The sequence below is a fragment of the Pithys albifrons genome, chromosome 9, assembly GCF_047495875.1.
Source record: "Pithys albifrons albifrons isolate INPA30051 chromosome 9, PitAlb_v1, whole genome shotgun sequence".
In the NCBI taxonomy this organism is placed as follows: Eukaryota; Metazoa; Chordata; class Aves; order Passeriformes; family Thamnophilidae; genus Pithys; species Pithys albifrons.
The window spans coordinates 37887082-37912215 of NC_092466.1; the positions used below are offsets into that span (position 1 = coordinate 37887082).

The 25134-nt window shown below is 49.4% G+C and overlaps 1 protein-coding gene across 12 annotated transcripts in view; it reads right to left on the bottom strand.

Moving 5' to 3' along the window:
- Positions 1-25134, bottom strand: part of SGMS1 (sphingomyelin synthase 1) — an 89319-nt gene that overhangs the window by 15313 nt on the left and 48872 nt on the right. Inside the window, exons 1-3 of one of the 12 annotated variants that reach the window (XM_071563264.1) lie at positions 20052-20345; positions 14015-14107; positions 5770-5826 (exon numbers count right to left, since the gene is read on the bottom strand). The exons of 4 other annotated variants lie outside the window; for them this stretch is intronic. The gene's annotated coding sequence lies outside the window, so the exon portion shown is untranslated. Of the gene's footprint in view, positions 1-5769; positions 5827-14014; positions 14108-17881; positions 17960-20051; positions 20346-25134 lie in introns of those variants that run through there. 7 more of the 12 variants (XM_071563263.1, XM_071563265.1, XM_071563270.1 and 4 more) reach the window with 7 other exon arrangements.

Genomic DNA, 25134 nt, shown 5'->3' on the forward strand with positions numbered 1-25134 from the left:
CTTGGACACTTTCAGTTGCCATATTGCATGTACCAGGTCACCAACACCCAAAAAAAATGTAGGCAATCAAAAATCTGCTCTCTGGGCCGGAACACCAGCAGGAAAATCAATGTTCAAGCAGATTAGACTAAAAACAAACCAAAGCATTTGGGTTTGCATGTGTTTAGCAGCTCTGAGATCAATTTTACTGTTTCCATTGTATACTGTGACAATTCAAAGGAATGTTTTCTATCAGCTGAAAAAAGCGACCAGGAGGAAAATGAAACTTTAAAAAAAAATAAAGATAGGATCTAGGTAAGAAACTTCTACACCCAGTGAATTACAAAACCAGCTTCAGAAAGCTGGTCACTTACAACATAACAAAACAGACATTAACTGCTGCAACTTTCTGAGGCATGAGGGGCAAACAAGGCTGTGATTCTATGGCAGTGACCACCCCCAGCAAATCCCCAGGTCTGAGATATTCATCCAACCTACCACCAAAAACTGGGCCCTTCAGAGCAAAGTGAGACAACCAGCGAAACCCCTATGTCCAACCTGTCATCCCACAGACCACATGTGAAAAAGAAAGTAACAGCATGGGAAAAAAAACCCCACTTCATGTTTTCAAGTCATATCAAGCCTTTATCAGCTTCAAGAATATTTTTATCCTCTTACAACCTACCAAGTGTTTGTGTTTAACTGCAGGGAGCAAAGTTTTGACTGAGGAAAATGAAAATAATTTACCCTACTGGCACGATTTGAGTTACAGTGGTTCAGAACAGACACAGAGCTTTACATACAAATGTGACCACACTGCACACCAATGTATTTTTTGACCCTGTTCCCTCTAAACTCAGCAAGGAACACAAGGTGCAGTTTCCAATCTGTTTTTCTGTGGAATCATCATGGTTGAGCAAAGAAAGGGCTCTGGAACAAGGACTGGCAGTACTTTGACCAGGCCACCTCTCACTTGCTGGGCATGTCACAAATGTGCATGTATTTAAATCCATGGAGCAACCAGGGATGGAGGTGACTCTTCCACCTTGTGAATATGTTTTGCTTTAAAACAACAGAAGAGAGGACTCAGTTCTGTTTTCTCTCTTGTTTTCAGTACCGAGCAAGGCTTTCAGCCACAGATTGCTTCATTAGTCAAGTTGTGTTTAGCAAATCAGTATTTAGTTACAGAGCCCTGAACTAAATAAAGGACTGATTATGCATGGTAACCTACATCAGAAGCTCCTGCAAGACTGGCTCTGAAGGAGAGAGGCTCAGCTCTCCACCGTGCCTGTCTCCGTGTGCTCACTGCACTCGTGGTGTCCTGGGGCACAAAAATTCCCAACTAATCCCAGCAGACTTCCCTGTGGGCTTCTTGTTCTCGAGGATGATGCCTCACAATGCTGTTATACAGCCCAAGTAATCTGGTTTTTAATGCTGTTACAACACCTGGGCCCTCAGTGTGCAGCAGGGCCTCGGTCTCCTGTGCTGTTTCATGGTGACATCACTGCCTCTCCAAGCTGTTTGTGACAAACCCAGCCTGGCTGTGGGGCTGCCAGAGCACCCTGTGCACACCATGAGGTGTGGCAATAAAAACCTTTTCAACTTGGAACACTGGAGCGACTGAATCCCAGTTTGCCACTTTCAGGCAAGCCCTGAACCATCACCCACCCGACACAACAGCTTCCTGTCCACCCCCTGACTCAGAATCCCGAAGACCAGGGCAAAGGGCTGCATTCATCACCTCCAAACTACATCTCCACAGCCAGGAAGGTTTAGATTGGATACTGGGAAAAACCTCCTCACTGAAAAGGTTGTCAGCCCTGGCACAGCTGCCCAGGGCAGTGGTGGGAGTGCCCATCCCTGGTGGGATTGAAAGACCTGTCAATGTGGCACCTGGGGACTGTGCTCATGCTTTGAACTCACCACCAGTGATGCTATTAGAGGTACGACACAAGAGGAAGGACTGCTTTACTCCAACTTCTGTGACTTCACGGGATACGAAACAAAACCCTGTCACCCAGGAGTCTTAGCTGGTTTTAAGAATGAGAAATTCTGTCTCACATACAGAGGCACAGACTTGCACCCTATGTTGTCCCTCTGTGGGTGGACGAACAGATGGATGGATGGACGGATAGACAGATGGATGACAGCGGTGGGGGGGCTCACCAAGGAGCTCCTGAGCAGACAGTGCAGTCCTCACAGCTGGCATTCCTGGGAGCATGAGCCAGATGCAATCCCAGCCTGCTGCTCTCACACCAGCAGCATGTAAATCACTATCAAGCACCTCTTGTAAAAACAGAGTAACTGATACTCCTGGGAGGAAGGCTCAGAGGAAAGTTAATACTCTGCCAAGGACACAGGCAATGGAGATGTTTTCCTTGAGAAGAAAACCAACTAGAAATTCTAACAACCCCTACCAGTCAAGCCTCTTTTTTGCAGCCTGTCTACTAGAGGAGAAACAGGCAAAAAAAGTCTTTACTAACACCTTCCAGCTTGAGGAAAAATTCCTCATTCCCGATGGTGTATTCATGAAAGCTTCTTCAAATGAGGTTTCAGAAACTGCAAGGAGACCAACAGCCCTCACTGACCTCCTGCTTTCCACAAAACATCTCCTCTCCACAAAAGCTGAAGACAAAAGGTGGGGACCAGCATTGGCTGCTGCCAGGCCACATCCATGGGCTCAGCTTGGTCCCACGAGGATGGGCACACACAAACCACCCCCCCCCCCCAGCTCTGACATGGCTTCTTTAGGCTGGGCCAAGCCCCTGAGACACTCCCTCCTCATTCACAGCAGAGCTGCTTCTTTAAGGAATTATAAACAACAATGTGATTACCATAATAATGCCAACTGCGGGATGATAATGATGCCATGTGGCACAAGACCCAGCAGGATCAAACGACCTCATCACTGGCTCCAGGCCACACCTCCTCGTGGTTACATGACCTTTCTCCCCACCCTGTTCCCAGCAAACACTGAGGTGCTAACTCAAACCACAGGGAGTAATTGCCATCACCACTTCACTGTACATGAATGTGGCTGTGATACCTCGGCCACCCCAGCGGGGCAGACCAGTCCTGGAGGGTGCACGGTCCTAACCTTGGCTGTCAGGGCCTGTTCTTTTCTGCACTGTTTTGCTTTGCAGAGACACCACTGTGCACAAGGACTGAATGTGGGAGCATCCAAATCATCGGTTCAAGGACAAGATAACCAGCCATAAAATCACCATCTGGTTACACCTCCACACTCAGAATCCCAGAACAGTTTGGGTTGGAAAGGGACCTTAAAGATCATCCAGTCCAACCCCCTGCCATGGGCAGGGACAACTCCCACCAGCCCAGGGTGCTCCAACCCTGTCCAACCTGGCCTTGGACACTCCCAGGGATGGGGCAGCCACAGCTTCTCTGCCCAGCCTGTGCCAGGGCCTGCCCACCCTCCCAGGGAAGGATTCCTTCCCCACATCCCACCTAACCCTGCTCTCTGGCAGTGGGAAGCCATTCCCCCTTGTCCTGTCCCTCCATGCCTTGTCCCCAGTCCCTCTCCAGCTCTCCTGGAGCCCCTTCAGGCTCTGCCAGGGGCTCTCAGGTGTCCCTGGAGCCTTCTCTTCTCCAGATGACCCGCCCCCCCCAGCTCTCCCAGCCTGGCTCCAGAGCAGAGGGGCTCCAGCCCTCTCATCATCTTGGTAGCCTCCTCTGGACCTCCTCCAGCAGCTCCATGTCTTTCTCGTGCTGAGGACAAGACCCAGGTCTGGGATCTTCTTGCACACAGAAAGCACTGAACACTGATAAGAGAAAACCATATTTAGTAGCAAAAAAAGACCCCCAAAACCAGTTTGTCCACCTCCAAACTCCTCCTAAAACACTTTGGAACTCAACTAAAGAAAACCAAAGTCCTCCCAAATCAAACCACGCCTTCCTCATGTTTGTGCTTTTACTCTCTAAGCTTTGCTGCCAAGGCAACAGTCACTATATAAATCAGTAAAATAATCGGCCATTTCAGCAACTCCTCACCAGCAGCCAGGGAGATTTTCAAATCCTTTCCGAGGCAGTGAGTGTGCTTCCCTTGAAACCCTGAGTGTCCCTCCCAAACAACCCAGGAAAGCTGAGATGATCCCACTACCTGTGAAAAACAGTTAAAAAGAGTGAGACCTGGGGATAAGCCCAGTTGGGAGACACAACAGTGACCTCTGTCCGTTGGAAAATAAGCTCAGAGATTCACACTGATTATACATGCACAGAAATAAGTATTAGAAAACCAACTGCTGCAAGGATTGAAGATTTAATGCTTTATAAATCAGCCCACAGACAAATTCCCCAAGCCCATTGGTGAGCAGGAGTTACACAGAGAGCAAGTGCTGTGGAGGGAAGCTGGGAGCTCCTGGCCTGCCTCCTGACAGCACAAAACAAACTGTAAGAGCAGGATCTGAGTCACTGCTACACTCACCTCCTCTACAGGCTCTTTATCATCACTAACAATAACACTCTGACACCTCAAGAATTGGACATCCTGTCCTGGACAAGCACCTCTGCACGCCAGTGTGCAAGGAAACGGTGATGCTGCCACCAATTATGTGCTAGAGAGCACTCAGGAGCTCTCAAGCACTGTCTCCTCTCCCTCCAGGACAGCCTTGCCACCAAACCAGGGTCACCTCTTGCAAGAGGCTGCACCACAACCAAGCTAGAGACTGTTGGCATCATAAAACACCCCAGTAAAGCTGGTTACTGCAAACACAAACAGGTGCGAGTAGAAAATAGCTGTAAGTACAAAAACAAAGCAGGAGTGGGCACAGCAGAGCTCCAAGGGCAAGTGGAAAACACGGTCCTGCTAACACAAGTCAGAGCAAGTGGAGTCACTACTACAAAAAGGGAGGCTGGGATCAATATGCAAAACAACACCCACACACCCTGAGCAGCTTCACAGAGGAAAAAAGCCCTGCCTGTGTACTACATAAATCCCTGAGCAGCCCATTTTCTTCTAAATTACTTTATGTCAAGAATTAAAAACCCCTCACTGTATATTTCCTATTTTGATTTAATAAAAGAAGCAGCAATGAAAATCCACTCACAGGCTTAGAGCTCAGTACAACAGCTCAGAACCCAAACCCAGAGTTCTGCAGTGAGGATTTAAAAATGAAAGTACTGGTAGCCCATTTGAATCACCAAACAGCTCATCTCCAGGTAAAAACACCACTAGTGAGCATCTCCATCATGAAAACATCTACAGGTATGTGCTAGGTGATCCAGAACCCTTCCCTTCCAAACCTGATGAAGTCTCATCCATTTGCTGCTCCAGGAGGTCAAGGGAGGTGGTTCTGCCCCCCTTCACTTTGCTCTCATGAGACTCCATCAGAGCTTGGAGCAACCCGGGCTAGCGGAAGGTGACCCTGCTCATGGAAAGGGCTGGAACTGGATGAGCCTGAAGGTTCTCTCAACCCAAACCATTCTGTGACTCAAAGCCCTACGTCTCTCTGCTCAACCTTGTTCCTCTTCCCTTTTTTCTCGGGGCCAGAAGTAGTTATGGAAACCAGCAAACACCCCTGAGAAGCTTCCCCTGACCAGCAGTCTCTCCCTGGAGCAATTGCTAAGCAGGGCTTTTGTTTTCATAGTATGGAAATCCTGCTTCCAGTGATCTGGGGATGGAAAGGAAGAGGTGGGGAGGGCAGGGCCTGCATTCAGTTTAAGTTCTAAGCAATTATTTCACACTGGGAAGTCTCCTTGGATGTGGGAGGGAGAGCAGGCACCAGGCACAGAGTCCCAGCTGGCACCCACAGCAGGGGTAACCCCAGCACCCACCTCTTTCTGTACTCCCTTCCACAATCCTGGTGGCTCAATCCTAAAGTAATGCAACACCTGCAACACAAGTGGGACCGATATGAGCTTATTTGGAACAACTGCAACAGGAAACCCACCTTCCAAATCCCCACCCAAAATACAAAGGGGTGAATCAAAATATTAGCAGACCATCACAAATCCTTAAACGTGAGTTTAGATGGGATATTAGGGGAAAAAAATATCTTCCCTGAGAGGGTGGGCAGGCCCTGGCACAGGGTGCCCAGAGAAGCTGTGACTACCCCATCCCTGGGAGTGTCCAAGGCCAGGTTGGACAGGGCTTGAAGCAACCTGGGTTGGTGGAAGGTGCCCCTGCCCGTGGCAGGGAGTGGCACTGGATGGGTTTTAAGGTCCCTTTCCAACCCAAACCATTGTGTGATTTGATGAGGAATCTGCTTAGACACCAGGATCTTTAACTCTCCAGCAGTTTTGCACAGCAGGATCAATCCACCTACCCTGGTCAGGAACAAACTCCCCTGGGCACCACAACTCAAACCCTGCCCACTTGGAGCAGCCCAGGGTGTCTGTGGGCCCTGTGCTCAGGCAGCAAGACCCTCTGGCTGTGTCTGCAGGACAGCTGAGCACACATCCATGTGGCTGGTGCCTCGGGTTCTGGGTCAGTCAGACACAGGGCAGAGCTGGAAACAGAGCCCTGTGTCCTCGGGCAACCTCAGAGCTACTGAGAAGCACTACCCAAACCTCCTCAGCTTGTGCACAAACAACACAACATCTCCAAAGGAAAACAAATTCCACACTACAACAGCAGGAAAAGTGGGGGCTTTCCTACAGGATAGTGCAGAAGGATGGAAACAGGAAAACGAAGAGAGACTACGGGTTAGTGACACATTCTATATTTTAACTCAGTGCAGGTGTCTGGGGGGGGTTTGTGGGGTTTGTTTACCTACAATGCTACATCAAAGTCATTTATTGTTAGAAAGTCAGAGTTTTGCTGAACCTCTGGGAATCTAAGTGGTAGCATGAATTTAAAATAAAAAAGGTAATGGAAACAGGAAGGGAAGCGTTGCCCAAAGAAACTGAGGACAGTCTTGTGACTGATGGTAACGTGGCTCTAAAATGCAGACTTTGCATAATTTTCCAAACCAGCCATGCAGATCAGGAAAAGGAAAGCTGGCCTATTTTCAGCACAGTGAAAATAGTGTCTCCCTGAAGGATTAAACCAAGCATTGTCATATTTTTTTAATATTTGGGTTTGTTACTGGGTAAGTATTAGACAGTAGCCAGACTGCAACAGTTGCTTCCTTCAAACTGCCTGTCCTAGCTCAGCAGGCGGGACCAGCTATCACTGTGTGGGGGTGATCAAAGCTGTATATTCTACCCACTCTCTTCATTTCCCAAGGACAATGCACCATTAGCAGCAGCCGTCCAGGGAGTCATTAGCACCTTCACACCCAGCCTGAGGGGGCGTGGCTGCTCTTGGGCCATCAACGGTTCAGGGATATCCCATGACTCCCAGAGTTAATCACCCATTGCGTGAGTCCTCGCCCTAGGGGAGGGACTGGGTGCTCCCTGAGGGTACATAAGTGGGGGGTAAGAAGACCTCGGAAACCACTTGTTGGATCCAGAGGAGCAGCAGGACCTCGACAGGAGGAGATCACCGCTCTTGACCAGACTATGACCACCACTCTCAACCAGACTACAGCCCTCACCTGCACCAACAGGTTTCTCACTTCCTTTTGCTTTGGACTTGGGGGAACCACATGGGTCTCAGCACAAGGGCAAACAAACCCCTTTGGGTTTGTGCCCCAGGACACTGGGTTATACTGCTGGGTTTTGTGAGTTGAAAGCAATTTCTCTTTGTGTCAGTGTATTTATGGTAATATCTTTCATTAAATTGTAACTCTGACTTATAATCTCTCTTGTGGTGGGTCCATTTCTTCTGTCGGTTTACCTTTAAACCAGCACACTGCCTTTCCCCGAATCACAACTAAAGCAAAAGAAAACTAAGTCTACATGTTAGGAATCTCAGCCTAGAATAATATTTCCATATTTCATTAGCAATATAAATATTCTACTTCAAATATCCTACTTTTGAAGCCCAGGACATCAGACCCAGATCAAAAAGACTCCAATCCTCAAGAGCTGCAAGATAAGTATCAGTGGATCCTCCTGCATGATGCTGCTCTCTGCATATCAGCTGTTACTGTCCATAAACCCACCCAGAAGACCACCAACATTATTCACTTTCAATGCTGTTCCTCTTGGAAAACAAAACAATCCCTGGGCTTGCCTTATTAATTTAGTTTCATATGACACAGAGGATCCAGGTCTGAAAGAGAACATCACAAATGGTCCAACTAGTCCAAAGTTTTGAGTGGTCCTCCACTTTCCAGCAACACCTGTTCGGAGTTGTGCTGCAAACCAAGCATCTCTCTTGAACAGCTCTGCATGAAGCAGAGGAAGACTCTTACTGCATAGTTGGTCTAAAACAATTAGAAAGCCAGGAAAGGTTAGAAAAAGGAGAAAAAACCCCAAACAACTTTGATTGCCAACAAGTTCCAGGTGCACAATCCCCATGATGGGAACTTGTCTGAGCAGAGCCAAACAGAGCCAGACCTCCTGACAACTCAGAGGGGCTGCCCTGGCATCCTCCTTTCAGTGGTTGCTGCTCCCAGCAGGGAAAGCCCTCGCAGCTCCTTTGCCAAACTCCAGCCACCCTCCTCACTCCCCATCTCCCTGGTGCCAAGCCCCTTTGTTTGCTCTGGAGATCTGCCACCCTTGGGCTCAATGGCAAAAACACGCTCCAGCAACACCCACCGCGGCTGGAGACAGGAATCCTCCCCCTGACCAGTCCAGCAGCCAGGACCTCCTTTCTCAACAGCAGAGTGCTGGGAACAGAGGACCAAATAGCTCCATCCCCTCCTCCAAGGGTCCCTGTCTTTTGCCTTTTATAGGTAATTTCCTGATTGTTGCCTGGTGTTTCAGGACTGCTGTCACCATCAAAGGGGATGCTCTGATGCTGCAGCAAGCTCCAAATTTCACAATTTGGACTCCAGAAGCCCAAGATGTTCCTCCCTCCATGCTGACAAGTAGCTTTGTCTCTGCATCAGACCCCAGATTAAAACATCAACTCCTGCTCAGCTGTCCCAATCTACGTCAGGTGTGACCTGCCACCGAGGAGCCTGCGAGACTGACACCTTGCTGCTGTCAGCTGGGCACTGCACCCACGGAACTGATAAGCACAAACACCCTCTCTGAAATGTGAAGCCTTCACAACATTTTAAATTGACAGATACTTTGAGATCACAAAACAACACTGACCACAGTCTTGGTTCCATTACCAGCTGTGGGTCAAACAACTTCCAGACCACAAGCACAATCACTTGAAGTCATTACAGTGGGTTCGAAGTCTGCAAAATGTGTTTTTAATATTCCTCTCAGCTCAAAGTTAGCATCAATGATGTTCACAAGCAAGGAGAAGTAAGGAAAGATAAGAAACTCTGATCCTGCAGTCTAACTGTTATGGAAATTATGAATATTTCAATAACCACCTCAAAGCCTCAGAAGTCAGCTTCTCCTGCAGACACATCCAATTACCTCTATATTTTTTCCTAGTGGCACACCTGAGGCACACAAGACTTGCTTGTGTCACATTGTCCTAACAACTTTATGGAGATGTCCATCAGCCACCTGGTTATGATCCCAGGGAGTATCTCTTGGTCATTCTCTCTTCCACAGGCAGGGACTCCGCTATCTGGCACAGCGAACATGAAAGACTGGCTGGCTGTGTAACAGATTCACACGCTGAACTGGTAGGATTTGAACACACTAGTCAAATTAGTTCAAAAACTAACCTGTAATTCCAGCTCAACAGGACAATTTCAGCTTCAGGTACCAGGTAAGTACAACCAGCTTGTGTTTGTGCCATGGAAATAACTACAGATAAAAATAGAATCTTAGAATGGTTTGGGTTGGAAGGGACCTTAAAGGCCACCCAGTGCCACCCCGTGCCATGGGCAGGGACACCTCCCACCAGCCCAGGGTGCTTTAAGCCCTGTCCAACCTGGCCTTGGACACTCCCAGGGATGGCGCAGCCAAAACGTCTCTGGGCACCCTGTGCCAGGGCCTGCCCACCCTCACAGGGATGGTTTTTTCCTATTATCCCATCTAACCCTGTCCTCTGTCAATTCTAACCAAGAACAGTATTTCCCCCTACAAACTCCCTGCCCTGGGGAATGCTCTCATCCTCTCCTGACCCTCAACCTGTTGCAAAGCGACTCCAGAGTACAAAGCTCAGCCGGCAATTTGTTCACCCTTCACAACCAGGAATAATTAAAAATCCTTAAACTAGATGTCTCCTGAGATGGCTGGTTAGACAATACCTCTCTCCTGCCACAGAAGGGATGGAGGGGTGTCCAGCTGAGAGCATGAGGGTGCAGCCTCCAGCAAACTCCGCTTACCAGTCTGAACGTTTTCCTTTAGCTAAATGAAAGCAAACTGAGTGTTACACCACAAACTGGCTGATGCACTCCTCAAAATCTGCGTTTCCCTTCATTAGGCAGCACAGGAGGAAGGGGGAGTTAACAGCCCATAGCGCTGGATGCCGTATCCTTGATCCACCCTGTGTGTCCTTTACGGAGCATGTACCAACCCCAGCTCCCCGTCGGGAACCGCCACATGCCGCTCCCTGCAACCACATCCAACTGCTTAGATCATTTCAGCTGGCCTAGGGATTGAAAAGCCACATCCACTCTTGGAAAAAAACAAAAAGTCAGCATTCCATCCCAGGAAGTCGACCTGAATTAACCATTTAATCGGTTAAGCGGTGCCTGTTGATGCAGGACAATCACTGAGCTCTTGCCTGCAAAAACGAGAGAGGGTTTCGTGGCTGCTGTTACACAAATAGTTAACAGGCAGTAAGGAGGTGCCCTTACAGCAGCAAGAAGTGCAGGAACCTAGCAGCACTGTTTTCCTCCCAGCCACAGAAAGTCGAACCCCACCAAACAAACCCTTCTGTGGCAGAAGTACTGCGTGACCAACCAGCTCCAGAGGCACCTGCTTTACGTGTTTTCCATTATTTGTGGTTGTTAAGTGTGAGCAAGAGCGGAGGGAAGGAGGAAAGATATCAGCCTGCAGTCACATAGCTTTCTGCAAGCAGATGTGTGAAGCTCAGATTAGCAGGGCATTAAGGACAGCAAGGCAGGGACACAGAGGAGGTGCCACTCGAAAACAGCCCAGTGCTGACCCACCTCCTCTCCCTGATGGATCAGTGTTGGCCATTGATCCCAAGGCCACTGATCCAAGGAGTTGTGGCTCTACTGACTCGTGGGGAAGGACAGGGGATTGCAAGAGAATTGGATAAAGCTGCTGAGGCCAAAGCTAAAAGGGGAACAGCAAAGTAGATAAGGAAGCAGCAATCATGCAGGAGAGCGTGATGCTCCTTTACATCACCCTTCAGCAGCAAGATGCAAAAGGCTAGCTGGGAATAAGCCCCTGCTGTAGGCAAATCCTTGGGAAACACACTCCCTAGGGATGTCCAGCAGGGTGAACAGTCCCTGCTGTGTATCTGAGTAGGCAAACACAAGATGGGAATAACAATTCTGCTGATGTCTCTGCTATGCAGGGGCAGGGCCAGGCAGGAGGGGTTCGGATGTTACTGCACTGCAGAAAGTCATCTCTGGGTTTAGGTGGGATGTTGGGAATGAATCCTACCCTGAAAGGGTGGGCAGGCCCTGGCACAGGTGCCCAGAGAAGCTATGGCTGCCCCATCCCTGGCAGTGTTCAAGGCCAGGTTGGACAGGGCTTGAAGCAACCTGGGCTGGTGGGAGGTGCCCCTGCCCATGCCACTGGATGGGCTTTAAGGTCCCTTCCCATCCAAACCATTCTGGGATTCTGGGATTTGACCCTGGTAAAACCCCACATGCTCCATGACTACACAGCACTCCCCCACAGCCTGGGAGATGTATGTAGCCCTCCTGAGTGCATTAGTAACCAGAGTATTCAGGAGTACAAAAGAAACCAGGGACAACTTGCCACAGCTCCTGCTTTACCTGTTTTGCCAAGGTCACACTTGCTCTACACATGCATCTTGGAGGCTCTCCAAGATCTTCTAAATCTGAGAATATATGACATTTTAATAAGAGGCCCTAAAAAATAAATCTTCCATGTAGAAAGATGATGAAAATTCATTACAAGTCCTCCAGGAGTGGCAGTGCTTCTCCTGCAAGCAGCCCAGAGCTTGAAATGATTGCTGATGGGCAAAAAAATGAACTATTCTGGAAAAAAGGAGATCAAACAGTCACACAAGTTTGAGTCTGGGGTGTTGAGGTTTGGGATTTTTTTGGTTTGTGTGGGTTTTCAGGGTAAGGGTGGGGCTACCAGAGATTGCACAGAACATAAATACACATAAAATTCTCCTAAAAGTAAATAAATTATTATCTGTCCTCAGGCATTCCAAAACCTTTCCACTGGGTCTGAAATAACTGAAATTCACAAATATTTCATGTGGGTGGGGGGTAAGAATACTGGCAGATATCCTGATGAAATATGCAGATCACCCCACGTGATACCACAGCAGCACTGACAAAAAGAGTCTAATTCCAGGTTTTATTTCACATCATCAGTGAAACAATGGAGGGACAGGAATGAACTTGATCCTGAGACAAACTTGTGCTAGTCTGGATCAGTTTGAAATGCAAGACATGCCACCCATGGCACCAATGAGCGCAGATTTAATGGGAACACCATTGATCTCAGCCCTGAAAAGCCACCATCTATCTCTTGGACAGCACAAGGATATCACCTTCCCATCTGGTTTGGGGATTTCTTGCCTCCTTAAAAGGCACAGGAGGATGGAGGATGTGCAGGAGACAGGCTGCCAACAGCAGGGCTGAAGGCTCTCCTCACTTTCTGGAGGAGCAATGAGGGAGGAGCAATAGTTGGAGGTCCTGAGAAAGGGTGGGACAGCCCAGGGAGGGGAGCAGCACACACACAGCACCAGCCCCCAAACCAGGGAACCTGCATCTCCTTAGCTCACTAAAAGCCAGGTTTTGCCAAGTAACCAATTTAAACCATTCATTAAATAAAACATGAAGGGCAGGCAGAGACAGACATAAAATATAAATGCACTCATGTCTGTAAGCAGCAGGCCCTGTTACTGCAGATGCTGCATAAATCATTGAGGACAGGGGGCCTTGTGTCCCCTAACGCAGGGGACAGAGTTTGGGGTCAGTCAGCAGGCAAGGAAGTATGATTAAGAAACACTGCATTTATATTTGCCTTTGTGATCTACACTGCCTAAAAATAGCAGACACTGCTTTGGTTCATGTATTATTTAGTCAGGCCAAATGGGAGAAGGGCAGGATCAAGCCATGAGACAAACATCTGATGGTTTTGGTGTGGTTCTCCACCCAGCACAGCTCTTGCAATGGTGTGGCAGGGCATAAAATCCCAGAAGGGTTAGGGTTGGAAGGGACCTTAAAGCCCATCCAGTGTCACCCCCTCCAGGGACATCTCCCACCAGCCGCGGTTGCTCCAAGCACCATCCAACCTGGCCTTGGACACTGCCAGGGATGGGGCAGCCACAGCTTCTCCGGGCATCCTGTGCCAGGGCCTCACCACTCATATGGACATTCACTGGAAATTAAGTCAGAATGGCCAAAATGTTCCCTCTGTGAGATCTCTCTGTGCACGTGCCTGAAGCCATGACAGGAGTTATGAACTGCACTATTAAAGCTCGCTGCTGTATCTGTTTTCAGCCCTTGGCCACACTCAAGAGCACAAACACAATGTCTTTGCAATTTCAAGTGTTAGCAGTTACAAGTATTGCTTTGGCAAATTTCCCTTGGGAAGCATAAAAACTACCTATGGAAGGCTTGCCCCTAATCACTGCCATCTCCTTTTTCTTAACATTTCTTTATTTCAGGCAGTTGACTGACAAATAACACTCCTGTTTACAATACACAACATCTTGCCTTCCTTGTACTTGCACAATTCTATTCAAAAGGCACAGCAGCTTTCAGACAACTGATGGCAAATAACCTCCAAGTTCAGTCATGCCAACAGTGTATCTGGTCAAAAACCACTTTCCACCTTGAAAATTAGGTGCCAGTTGGTCCCACCCCCTGCCATGGGGGCACCTTTCATTATCCCGGGTTGCTCCAAGCCCTATCCAACCTTGGACACCCTCAGGGATGGGGCAGCCACAGCTTCTCTGGGCAACTTGTGCTTACTTATTTTCAAAGGTACTTACAGACAGGACTTCCTCTCTGTTCCAAAGCTCTGAATAAAACTGGATTTATTGATGCAGCCTCATCAGCAGAGCATGGAGACAAACTGTGTTATGCTGGAATCAAGATCAGGAAGAGGAGAGAATGCAGGAAGAGAAGTCAGGAGTATTTATCTCAAACTGAGACCTAGACAGAAACCAGGAGGGGTGTTCGTGCCCTCTGGCTTTTTTCATTCCATCTCGGTAGCAGCCGCTCTTTCCTCCCTTCCTTCCCTCCCTCTGTGGCTTGTTCCAGTCCCACGTGCCAGCCCCTCCCCAGCTGAGTGGCACATGCTCCAGACTAAAGGTCACCAGGCTTAGGAGAGAATGGAGAGGCTGCTAAAACCAGGGCAGTGCCAAAGCACCGCCCGACACAGGGCAGAATATTGTAGATAACTCTGTGATGGATGGGCAGCACTGGCAGCCTCATCCTCCTCCCCATCCCAGAGTTTTGAGAAGCAGGAGGATCAGTGTGAAAGGATCCCCACAACTGTAAATAAATGATAGCCCTGTTCATCAATTAGCACAGGCTGCGGTGAAATCAAAGTCACAGCGGGCTCTGTAATCACTCAAAATAAACCCCTCCGACGGGATCACTCTTGTGCTGATGGCTCAATTATGCCTGGACAGAGCGTTACAGAACATTAAACATTAACAAAAGTCTCAGCCTGGCTTACTTTTCTCCCAGATAAATCTCATTGGTAACCAGTGCTTTTAGCTTAAGTAACCCTCAATTACCAGACCAATTCTTTTCCCACTTTTCCCTCACAGCTTGCAAAAGCCACACCACCCCATACAGGGAAAAATGTTTGCAAGCAGTCCCTTTGCTAGACAGGTATATTGCTATCATTTAAAATACATCTGGTTTGACAGAGAGTTACTGATGTAAATTGAGGAGCTCAGAAGTCAAACCTGGGGCAAACTGTTCTACTGGGCTATGAGGGGTCACTCTGATCTCCCTAGAAGGGCTTCTTCACTCCTCTCAAAGCCTGTTTCCAGCACCTCTCCCCTTCTCTGAAATGCTGTTCCCAGCAAACAGTTGCACCACTTCTGTTTCCTGAAACTTCAAGAAGGGAAGACAAACTGTAACACAACAGAAAGTTGTTTTCGTTTCTCCTTTGGCTCTTGCATTATGAATTCCCCTTTCACAGCTTCAAGTTTCCCAGGAACAGAGATGCCCTTTCCACCTGAAGCCTCTCCCCACTCTCTCACTGCATCTCTACTAACAAAGTTTCTCAAGATTTGCCCAGGTCAGCTCACAGGATCCCAGAGTGGGTGAGGCTGGGAGGGCCCACAGTGGGGCATCTGGTGCCACCTCCTGCCCCAGCAGGGCCATCCCAGAGCACATGGCACAGCACTGTGCCCCACAGCTCTGGGATATCCCCAGGGAGGAGACTCCCCCCCTCTCTGGGCTCTGCTCAGGGCTGGGGCACTGCCCAGCCAAGAAGTTCTTCCTCCTGCCCAGGTGGCACTTGCTGGGCATCAGTTGCTGCCCGGGCCGTGCTCTGCCCCCTCCCTGCAAGCACTGCCAGCCCTGGGGAGGTCCCTGCCAGGCTCTGCTCTGGAGGCTGCCCAGCCCCAGCTCCCTCAGCCTTTGCTGCTGCCAGAGCTGCTCCAGGCCCTTCAGCATCTGCGCAGCCTGCGCTGGCCCCGCTGCAGGAGCTCCCTGGCCCTGCTGTGCTGAGGAGCCCAAGCTGGGCACAGCCCTGCAGCTGTGCCTGCCAGGGCTGGGCACAGGGGCAGCATCCCCTGCTGCCAGTGCCCTCCTGCTGCCCCCCAGCATCCCCTGCTGCCAGTGCCCTCCTGCTGCCCCCCAGCATCCCCTGCTGCCACTGCCCTCCTGCTGCCCCCCAGCATCCCCTGCTGCCAGTGCCCTCCTGCTGCCCCCCAGCATCCCCTGCTGCCAGTGCCCTCCTGCTGCCCCCCAGTATCCCCTGCTGCCACTGCCCTCCTGCTGCCCCCCAGCATCCCCTGCTGCCAGTGCCCTCCTGCTGCCCCCCAGCATCCCCTGCTGCCAGTGCCCTCCTGCTGCCCCCCAGCATCCCCTGCTGCCAGTGCCCTCCTGCTGCCCCCCAGCATCCCCTGCTGCCAGTGCCCTCCTGCTGCCCCCCAGCATCCCCTGCTGCCACTGCCCTCCTGCTGCCCCCCAGCATCCCCTGATGCCAGTGCCCTCCTGCTGCCCTCCAGCATCCCCTGCTGCCACTGCCCTCCTGCTGCCCTCCAGCATCCCCTGCTGCCACTGCCCTCCTGCTGCCCTCCAGCATCCCCTCCTGCCCTGCTGCCCGTGCCCGCCTGCTGCCCCCCAGGGCCCCATTGCCCTCCTTTGCCCTCAGGGCTGACTGCTGGGCAGGGACAGCTGGTTGCCCACCAGGACCCCCAGGTCCTTCTCTAGCAGGTCCCCCCAGCCTGTGCTGGTGCCTGGGGTTGTTCTTTGTTGCTTTAACCCAAGTACAACAGCCAAACACGTTGTAGAGAGTGGAACAATGCCAGGATTTAGGTGGGGTGTGACTAGCTTAGAACAGACGAATCAGTGTCCACAAAGCAAAGCAGGTGACTGAGATTAAAAGAGAAAACTTCAAAACACCAAAGGAGTTAGAAATAATAAGGAAGAAACCCAGAGAGCTGGGAAGTCTAAGAAACTAAAATCAAAGTTGCACCAAAGCTCACAAGCTGGTTGTCTTCTAATTACATCCCTCTCATCCTTGATGCTGAATAAACCAACAATCCCCAAGCATCAGCTTCTCCAGCACAAATAAATTGGAGTTAATTGGGTTCAGCTTCTTGGTTTTCAAAATTTAATAAAGAATAACAGTCCATGTCCCAACACTGCTAAGGCTTGCAGCTTCTAAAGCACAAAATATTTATCCTTGGCTTGTCTGTTGACTCCCTTTCTCCTGACACTTCACACATTTATTGCAAAATAAAGTCTCTTACCAGAGTGTAACATTACAACCAAGCAGGACATCCACCTTCAGACAGTGAAATTAACACCCCAGTACTTGTGGGTTTTTCCCAAAATATAACTCTCCCCGTAAAATGGGAATACGAACAATTCAAGCAGCAAAGTAAATCTCCTCAAGGCTTTGCCCTTAACTTGGGGAGACCAACCCAGAGCTCAGCTGTGACTGAACCCCGACTTTCCAAAGCTGCTCACCTGCACCCAGCAGCGACCCCTGCACACCTGGGCTCGCCTTACCCGTTCCAGCAGAGCTTCCCAGGGGCTTCCCCTCCTTCCTCCCTTCTCTCCCCACCCTCCTCTCCCGTGTTTTTCCTGCTTTTCCTGTCGGTTGTACAGGCACACCAACAGGAGGAGCCCTTCCTTCCCCTTTCGGTGGCAGCAGAGAGTTGTCGGAGCGGCTGTGTTGAAACTGTACCTCGAATCTCCTAAGATGCCTTTCTAATTTTAACCAGAGTCATTGCCCCCCCCCCCCCCCCCCCGCCCCGCCATGCAGACAGCTGGAGACACAGTGCCCCATCAGGCTAGTTCTCCTGGCAGAGAGTCATCCCTGGCCAGAGCCAAGTGCACAAGGGAAGCAGAGGCACTCACAAGGCAGCACAGGGGGAACAGGTCTGGCTCCTTTCTCCCTGTCCCCTGTGGCCACATAGCGTGGCAACCTGGTTGCCCAAAGGACTTGCCACCCTCCGGGCTCAAGTAAACTGGCTGGGATGCCAATAAGCACCTCTTGTCCCCAAAAACTCAAAGAAGACAGGCTTAGATTCCAAAGGGACTCGGCTGCCCAGGCCAGTGTAGCGATGGAGAGACCACCCTGCCTACTGCACACCAGCATTTACCAACTCCAACTGCACTTGCTGGGGTGTCCCCAGCACAGAGGCCTTCTGCCACAGACTTACACCTCTTGAAGAAAGGTCTGGATTCATCTTCTCCTCCAGATTTGGGTGTCTCCTCCCTCGGGCACTTGGCATTAGGTGTAACCCAGACGCAGGGTAAAGCCCAAGTTCTCTCCTCACATGGTAGGACAACTTTAAAAAGCTCAGCTTTAAAAAGCTAATGTGCAACCAGGCTGTAAAGTTAACCAAGCAAAAAGGGCACTTTCCTACGCTGCAAGAGCAGTTTGGAGCTTTCCCAGGTGGCAGGAAAGGCGGGCACAGGGAGCACAGGCAGTGCAGGGCGCTGAGCCACGCAGGGCACCATCGAGCAGCTCTGGCTGAGATCTGCCCTCGAGGGTCTTATCAGGACCATCAGGAGGTGTCTGAAAATCTCCTTGCAGACCTCTGGCATGAGACAGTCAGAATGAGAGCTTGGCACCTAAAGGGAGGTTGTGCTTTGCCTGGGGAGGGCAACCAGAACAGCTTAAGCCATTCTTGAGTCCTTTTTCATTTGTTCAGGCAATGGCTGCAAACATCACAAATGAAGCTACTTTTGCTGTTCCCCATGTGCTACATATTTTCTGTAGTTCAAGTTACTTGCTTAACGTAAACTTATTGCAAACACGATCAATCAAAGTGTAAAGCAAATGCAGACAGGACTGTACAGACTCTAAGTATCAAATACCACAGAGAAATCCATTTCTTAAATGCCTACAGAAACAAAACACAACAGAAGTCTGGTGTGGAACTGAGCACAGCAAGACCCAGAGCCGATCTTCAGAGCTCAAACAAATTCAAATCACAGGATCCAGGGAAACAAAGGTGCTGAGTAAAACAGCCCATCAGCCATAAACCCATTGAAAATGAGGTTTCAATAATGAGTTACAGTATTTACAGGTAAGTAAATGCTGTGTTTTCCCTCTGCCTTAGCTGGAGCTGCTCTTTTGTGAAAAAGCACAGGAAGCAGGTCCTCTCCCATCATTAACCCACTGGACAACATCACTTTATTAACCAGTACAGAAACGACAGCAGCAGCAGACACCAAAACCAAGATCTGCAAGTAATTTCCCTTCTTACCTCCTGGAAAACAGGAGATTCAGAGGCAAGAAACCTCTTTAACAGCTTTTCCAAGCACCAGACCTGTGGGTTAATAATTTACCTGACAGTGCTGCAACCAGATTAGTTTTGATAAAATGGTTTTGTTATGGTTTGCTTTCCTGCCTTTATCTGCGTAACCAAATGAAGGAGGCAGAGCAGGAAGAAATTCGTACTTCTCTAAGCTTGCTTACCCCATCCTGCTTTAAAAACCATGTTTTATATAGACACACATGCCCAGAGACACACACAGACTGACAACCAGCACCTGGAGTAGCTCTTCTGTGTGTATGACTCTATGTGTGCATATACACAAATATATGTGTACAAAATACACACAAGTGAGCTCCTGCAGACACTTTGTCCAGTTTCTTCCCCAGCAGTCAAGTAAAAAGAGATTGACTCATCACTGTAAATCTATTAGAAAGCTTCCAGATTAAAGCATTGTGTTCCAAAGAGGTTTAGGATGAGAAGGGAAGGTGGCTGTGCCCAAAATACACAAACAGGATCACAGCCCACGGAAAGAGACTGCTGGGTATCCAAGGCTCAGCTGAGGGATAAAGTGCTGTTCCTCTCACGACAGCACCTTCAGCTCCCTAAGAGGATTTCTTTGGTTTCCCAGTGACTCACTGTGCTCTTCTCCACACCCAGGGTCACCCTCCTCTACAGCCACAGCATTCAGGTGGTATAAAACACCACAGAATGTTTTTGGTGCAGCTACCATAAAACCTCACAGAATGACTAAAATCCCTTCTTGCTCCTACTGTTTCATAAACACTCACTGCCAGACTCTGCACACAATTCTGGAGGACAAGGCAGGGTCACACACCTGGACAGGTAACTGCGGTCCCATTTAAAAAAACCCCAAATTACACTAAGACTAAAACCAAGCAGCAAACAAGAGACAAAGCACAAGCTTAAGTATCACTTAAAAAAACCCCAACCAAACAACACCCAACCAAAAAGAACCAAGTGACTCCCCAAAAGCTGTGCTGTAGATTTTACTGTACCAGAGTCCTCCTGCTCCCAAAACACAGCCCTTCAGCAGCAGGCAAACACGCCTTCTAACAAAAAAGGGATCATTCAGAGAGCTACTCACTCATGGAAATCAGGATAACAGCAGCCAACTCTCCTTTCCAGCTGCCAGCCCCAGCTCCCGGCAACAGGAGAGGGAGAAGCCGGGAGGCGCCTGCGAGTTCCAGGGGAGAGCAGCTCCCAGAGCCCGGGATCTCACCAGGCACAACTTCCTCCACCTTCAAAGTTGCCTTTCAACTTCGCCGTGCTGGGCTTCCTCAGTGCTGAAAGGGAAGGGAGGGGAGGCAGGAGAGGCGACACAGAGAGGGCTCACCCTCTGCTCCCTCCTCGGCATCTCCCTCCCCGTGCGTCAGCAGAGCAGGAGGAGGAGGAGGAGGAGGAGGCGGCCACAGGGCTGCAGTTTCCAGCTCCTGCAACACCGCTGGGTCCTGCCAGCAAACAGCACCTAAAGGAGGGGAGAGAGACCGATGCCAGAAATTGAGGTCTGTCAATCCCTAATGTGTGTCAGCAATGCCTCGAATTGGCGTTACTTTTGAAAGCCTCACATTAAGCTGAAAATGTCAATGCAGGGAGGAAGGATTCATTTTTCCAATAAATACCAGATGTTAAGCACTACCCTAAAAAATAACCTCCAACTCCACAAAAAAGAATAAAAAGTTGTATTTCACCACACTAAACAATGCAAAACAACAAAGTCCCCAAGCTTGCAACAAAGTTTTGGGGAGTTGGACTCGATGATCCTTGTGAGTCCCTTCCAACCTAGAAAGTTCTGTGATTCAGTGATCCCATTGCTGCCACCCCCAGCAGCCCGGGCAGGTATCCAACCCCTATCCCAAAAAACACAGCAAGGACTGGAAGGGACCAGCACCTCCCGCAAACAGATCCAGGGGGACAGGACAGTGCCAAGCATCCCGGAGGAGTGTGACAGGGAGCAGGGGATGTCTGCTGGCCTGGGGACGGTGGGGATTTGGTGTAATTGAGGACAAAGCCACAACACGGGGCAGCCTGAGTCACAAGCTGGAAAGGCTGAGGGTTGAGTGGCGCTGGCAGGGCATTTTCCAGCAGCTCACATGGGAGTAAGGACTCCACTGGCCACTGTGTGCAACAGAGAGCCTGTCCAGCAGTGAAGTCGGAGCTTGCTTCCACTCCACAGATGGAATCATGTAGAAAAAAAACCCCACCAGGCAACAGCACTAACAAACAGCAGCATCAGGTTTTCTGAACTCCATCCCAAGAGAGGGAGCCTGTTGCCAGATTACCGAGGAATCTGCAGAGCCACATCGAAGAAATACAGGGTGGGGAAAGTATTTTCAGGAGCCATGCACAGAAATCCTTCCATACTCATCTCCTCACACAGAAAACAAGTATCTTTAAGGAGAAGCTGGTTTGGGGGTTTTTAATAGTGCTCCTTCCTAACACATGGAGAAAGCAGAGTATCCAATGAAACAATGTGCTCACCATCAGCTCCTCCATAAAGTCCAGAAGAGTAAAAATGGCCCATGGTAAAGTCCAACTCAGCCCATTTAATTTAAAATCCAAGGAGAGACAGGGAGTGAGGATGAGCCACTAGCAAGAGCTCCCTGTGCTTTCTTTCCTGCAGTCTTTTAGTAACAGCTCCACAACACTCAACAGATGCATCTGCCTGACCTCACCCTGCTTTCCAGGAGGGATTCTGGAATAAAATTAGTGATTACTCAGTATTTAAAGATTTCTGAGATGCAATTCTATCAGCACCAATTCTGTAAATCCCTCCCACTGAGTGTACACATGAGGAATCAAAGGATTAATTAGAAGACACACTACAGGGCATGGATTCCTCGTTATGCTTTGGGGCACCACACACATCATGGGACAGCAGAAATCACCTGGTAAGGACAGAGGCCAACCTAATAACTCACTTCTCACAATGAATGTGTTCATATCTGACAGAACTGCTCTTTTGTTACTCCAGCAGATCTTATCTTGGCAATACTTTTTTCCCCTTGATCCAAGACTGTGTGAGTTCAGTGACCTCAAGGCACATAACAAAGCCAGCCCTGTTTTCCCACGAGTCAGGTGGGGCCAGAAAGGAGAAGAGAGGACAGTTTGACGAGTATTACAGGTAATTAAAAGTGAGCTTTGGGAACATCTTTTCAACCACATGCATTTAAATACTGTATATGTCCAGACAGATACAACATAACACCCTGCAAAATCCTAAACAAATTAAAACCCCCACAATGAATGCCTCCACAGGACATGCAAAGAGGCAGTTTTTTGCTCCTACACAATCCAGCCAGGGCATATTTAGCCTAAGGGCTGAACCAGAGGACAGCCCGAGCTGATGACATAATTTTCTTTCTATAGGACTGAAGATCACTGCCCTCAGTTCACTGCCTATTGCTCTGTTTCATCTCCACCTTTCCACACTGGGCTGCAATGACCACAAAACTCCTGAAGAAGAGAGAGAGTCACCAAGTGCTGCTTTGTTTGCGCCTTCCCTGACCAGGGCAGGAGCAATGTGACACAACACCAGATTTGGGGATGACTGCTGGCACTGAAAAGAAATAGCTACTACCAACCTTCAGCACTGATATTTCTTATCCCTCAGGAGAGCATCCCTCCAAAAGCCTTGCTGGGGAAAGGCTGTCCTTGCCTGGACAGCTTAAATCTGCCTAAACATCAGAAAAAGTCAGAGTCTATTGAGCCCCTTCATTTCCCACCTATCAATAAAGTAACTAGGTATGAACAGATTAGGTGGGAAGTTCAGTGCAAGTAATAAAAAACTACTCAGAATTACAGAAACACAGAATCACTGAGGTTGGAAAAGATCTCCAAGCCCACCCTGTGCCCAATGTCCACCTCGGCAAAGCCCTTCCAGCCCATGGAGCCCACCCTGTGCCCAATGCCCACCTTGTGCCCCAGCCCAGAGCACTGAGAGTGTCACGGCCAGTCCTGCCTTGGGCACCTCCAGGGCTGGGCACTCCAAACCTCCATGGGCAGCCCCTGCCAAGGCCTGACCACCCTTTCCAGGCAGAAATTCCTGCTGCTGTGCCCCCTGGCCCAGTCTGAGGCCGTGCCCTCTGCTCCTGTCCCTGTGCCCTGGAGCAGAGCCCAACCTCCCCCCAGCTCCCCCCTCCTGGCAGGGATTGCAGAGCCAGAAGGTGCCCCCTGAGCCTCCTTTTCTCCAGGCTGAGCCCCCCCAGCTCCCTCAGCTGCTCCTGCTGCTCTGTTCCCTTCCCAGCTCCATTCTCTGCCCTGCACATGCTCCAGCCCCTCAGGGTCTCTCCTGCCAGGAGGGCACAGAACGGGCACAGCACCGGGATGGTGAGATGTGTTCACATGGCTGCACATGAGCAATATAAATCCATACGTCCACCCCACATATCCCCCAAACCTCTAAACTTTGTCTTTTTATCTTTCTGTTTTTTCTTCAAGTAGCCTGAGCTGGTCACTGATACCATCAGAAAAAAACATGCTACAGGAGCATTAAAAGGCTATTCTGACCTTGATTTGCATTAAAACCATGCCTACCTGCTCACTTAAAGAAATCTTGTTGCTTGTTATTTACATCAAGATTATCATCCCTTCCAGCTGCAAGATGAGTTTTTAAAACACTTTTCTTAAGCTGAAATATTTTTGTAAAGGAAACAGTATCGAAGACACCATTAAGTTTTCAACAGCTTTGGCAGAGACCTTTCAGCACATTTGCTTTATGATCCAGAAATTACAGAATCCCAGAGTGGTTTGGCTTGGAAGGGACCTTAAAGATCATGTTCCAATCCCTCTACCCTGGGCAACGAAGCCCTTTATATTAAAGATGCAAAAATAGCCACTAGGGGAAAAATAAAAAAAGGTGTGCAGTGGACACTGCCAATCTATCACCTTTCCTACCTAATTATAACATGAATATTTATTGTTATATATAATAACTACTTAATCTGTATTGCAGCCATTACAACTTAAATGCAAGGCTGTTAATGCACAGTTGGTTTTGAAAATTTAAAACAAAGCCCTTAAATTGACTTTCATGAGGTTCTGATAGATACTAAAAAACATGAAACAGTTGAGTTTGAGATCTATGAAGTATTATCACAATCATTTCCAGAAGTGCCAGGTGAAGTGTTGTTTGGTTGTGTTTGGTGACAGGAGGGGAGATTCCAGAGTGCTGATGTGCTCATGAGTTCCAGCAATGAGGATTCCCGGCAGGAATGCTTCGTCATGGAAGGCGTGACTCAGAAACCACACTCCTCTCCCTTCTCCTATAAAAAGCTCAGCCTGCTTTCAAGTTGAACCGAGTTCCCTGGACAGAATCCCTTCAATTCCAGCATCACTTGTACATGTGCAGGAGTGAAGGTTTCTCAGAAACCCCTTGCAAAAGGATGATCCACCCCACCGTCTGGCAGCAACACAGGGGCCTCTGGAAAACTTGCTGGAAACTCCCAGCTCCTCCCCCACTAGGAACGTGTTGCTGGGCTTGGACACGTGTTTGTCCTCTGACCCCCAGAAGGGATCACACACACTCCCTGTGGCTGGCACGTGGAAAAGGGATGGCAGGAGGAACAGTGGGATCCCCTCACATCCTGGAGGGCCACCAGCAGAAGGGAGTCTTCACGTGCTGTCCAAGCCACACAAGCAGCTTCTGGAGTTCTCATCTAATCTTTGCAGGTGGATAAAATCCATCACCTGGCTCCCCAGGTGTGCCTCCCTGGGCTGCAGGGTGTGCCCAGCCTTCTGCTCTTCCTGATTCCACACAGGGGCTGACCTCAAGGTCCCTGAAGAAACGCCCAGATTTTCTAAGGGAACACCCAGCACTTCTCCAAAGGCCAGAGCACAGGAAGACACAGTGGCACCCTGGAATGGCAGCTCACTGCCATACAGGGCATCTGCAATCACACGGCCAGTTCAGAGCAAGAGTTTAAACCTATAGAGTAACCTGGCAGAGTGAAGCTTTCCATGAATGAGAAAAGTAGAAACAAGACACCCTTTTCAAACTCACCCACTCAACTAAAAGGACATTTTTTCACAGGGCAGGGTGTTATTCCCAAGTGACTGCATCCCATATCCAGCTATAGCACTCCAAGTGTGGGAAATGCCACTCTTCTCTGGGCCACTTATTTTTTCCTCTGAGAAGTCTCACTACCCAGGTGTGTTAAAATCCTCTGGTT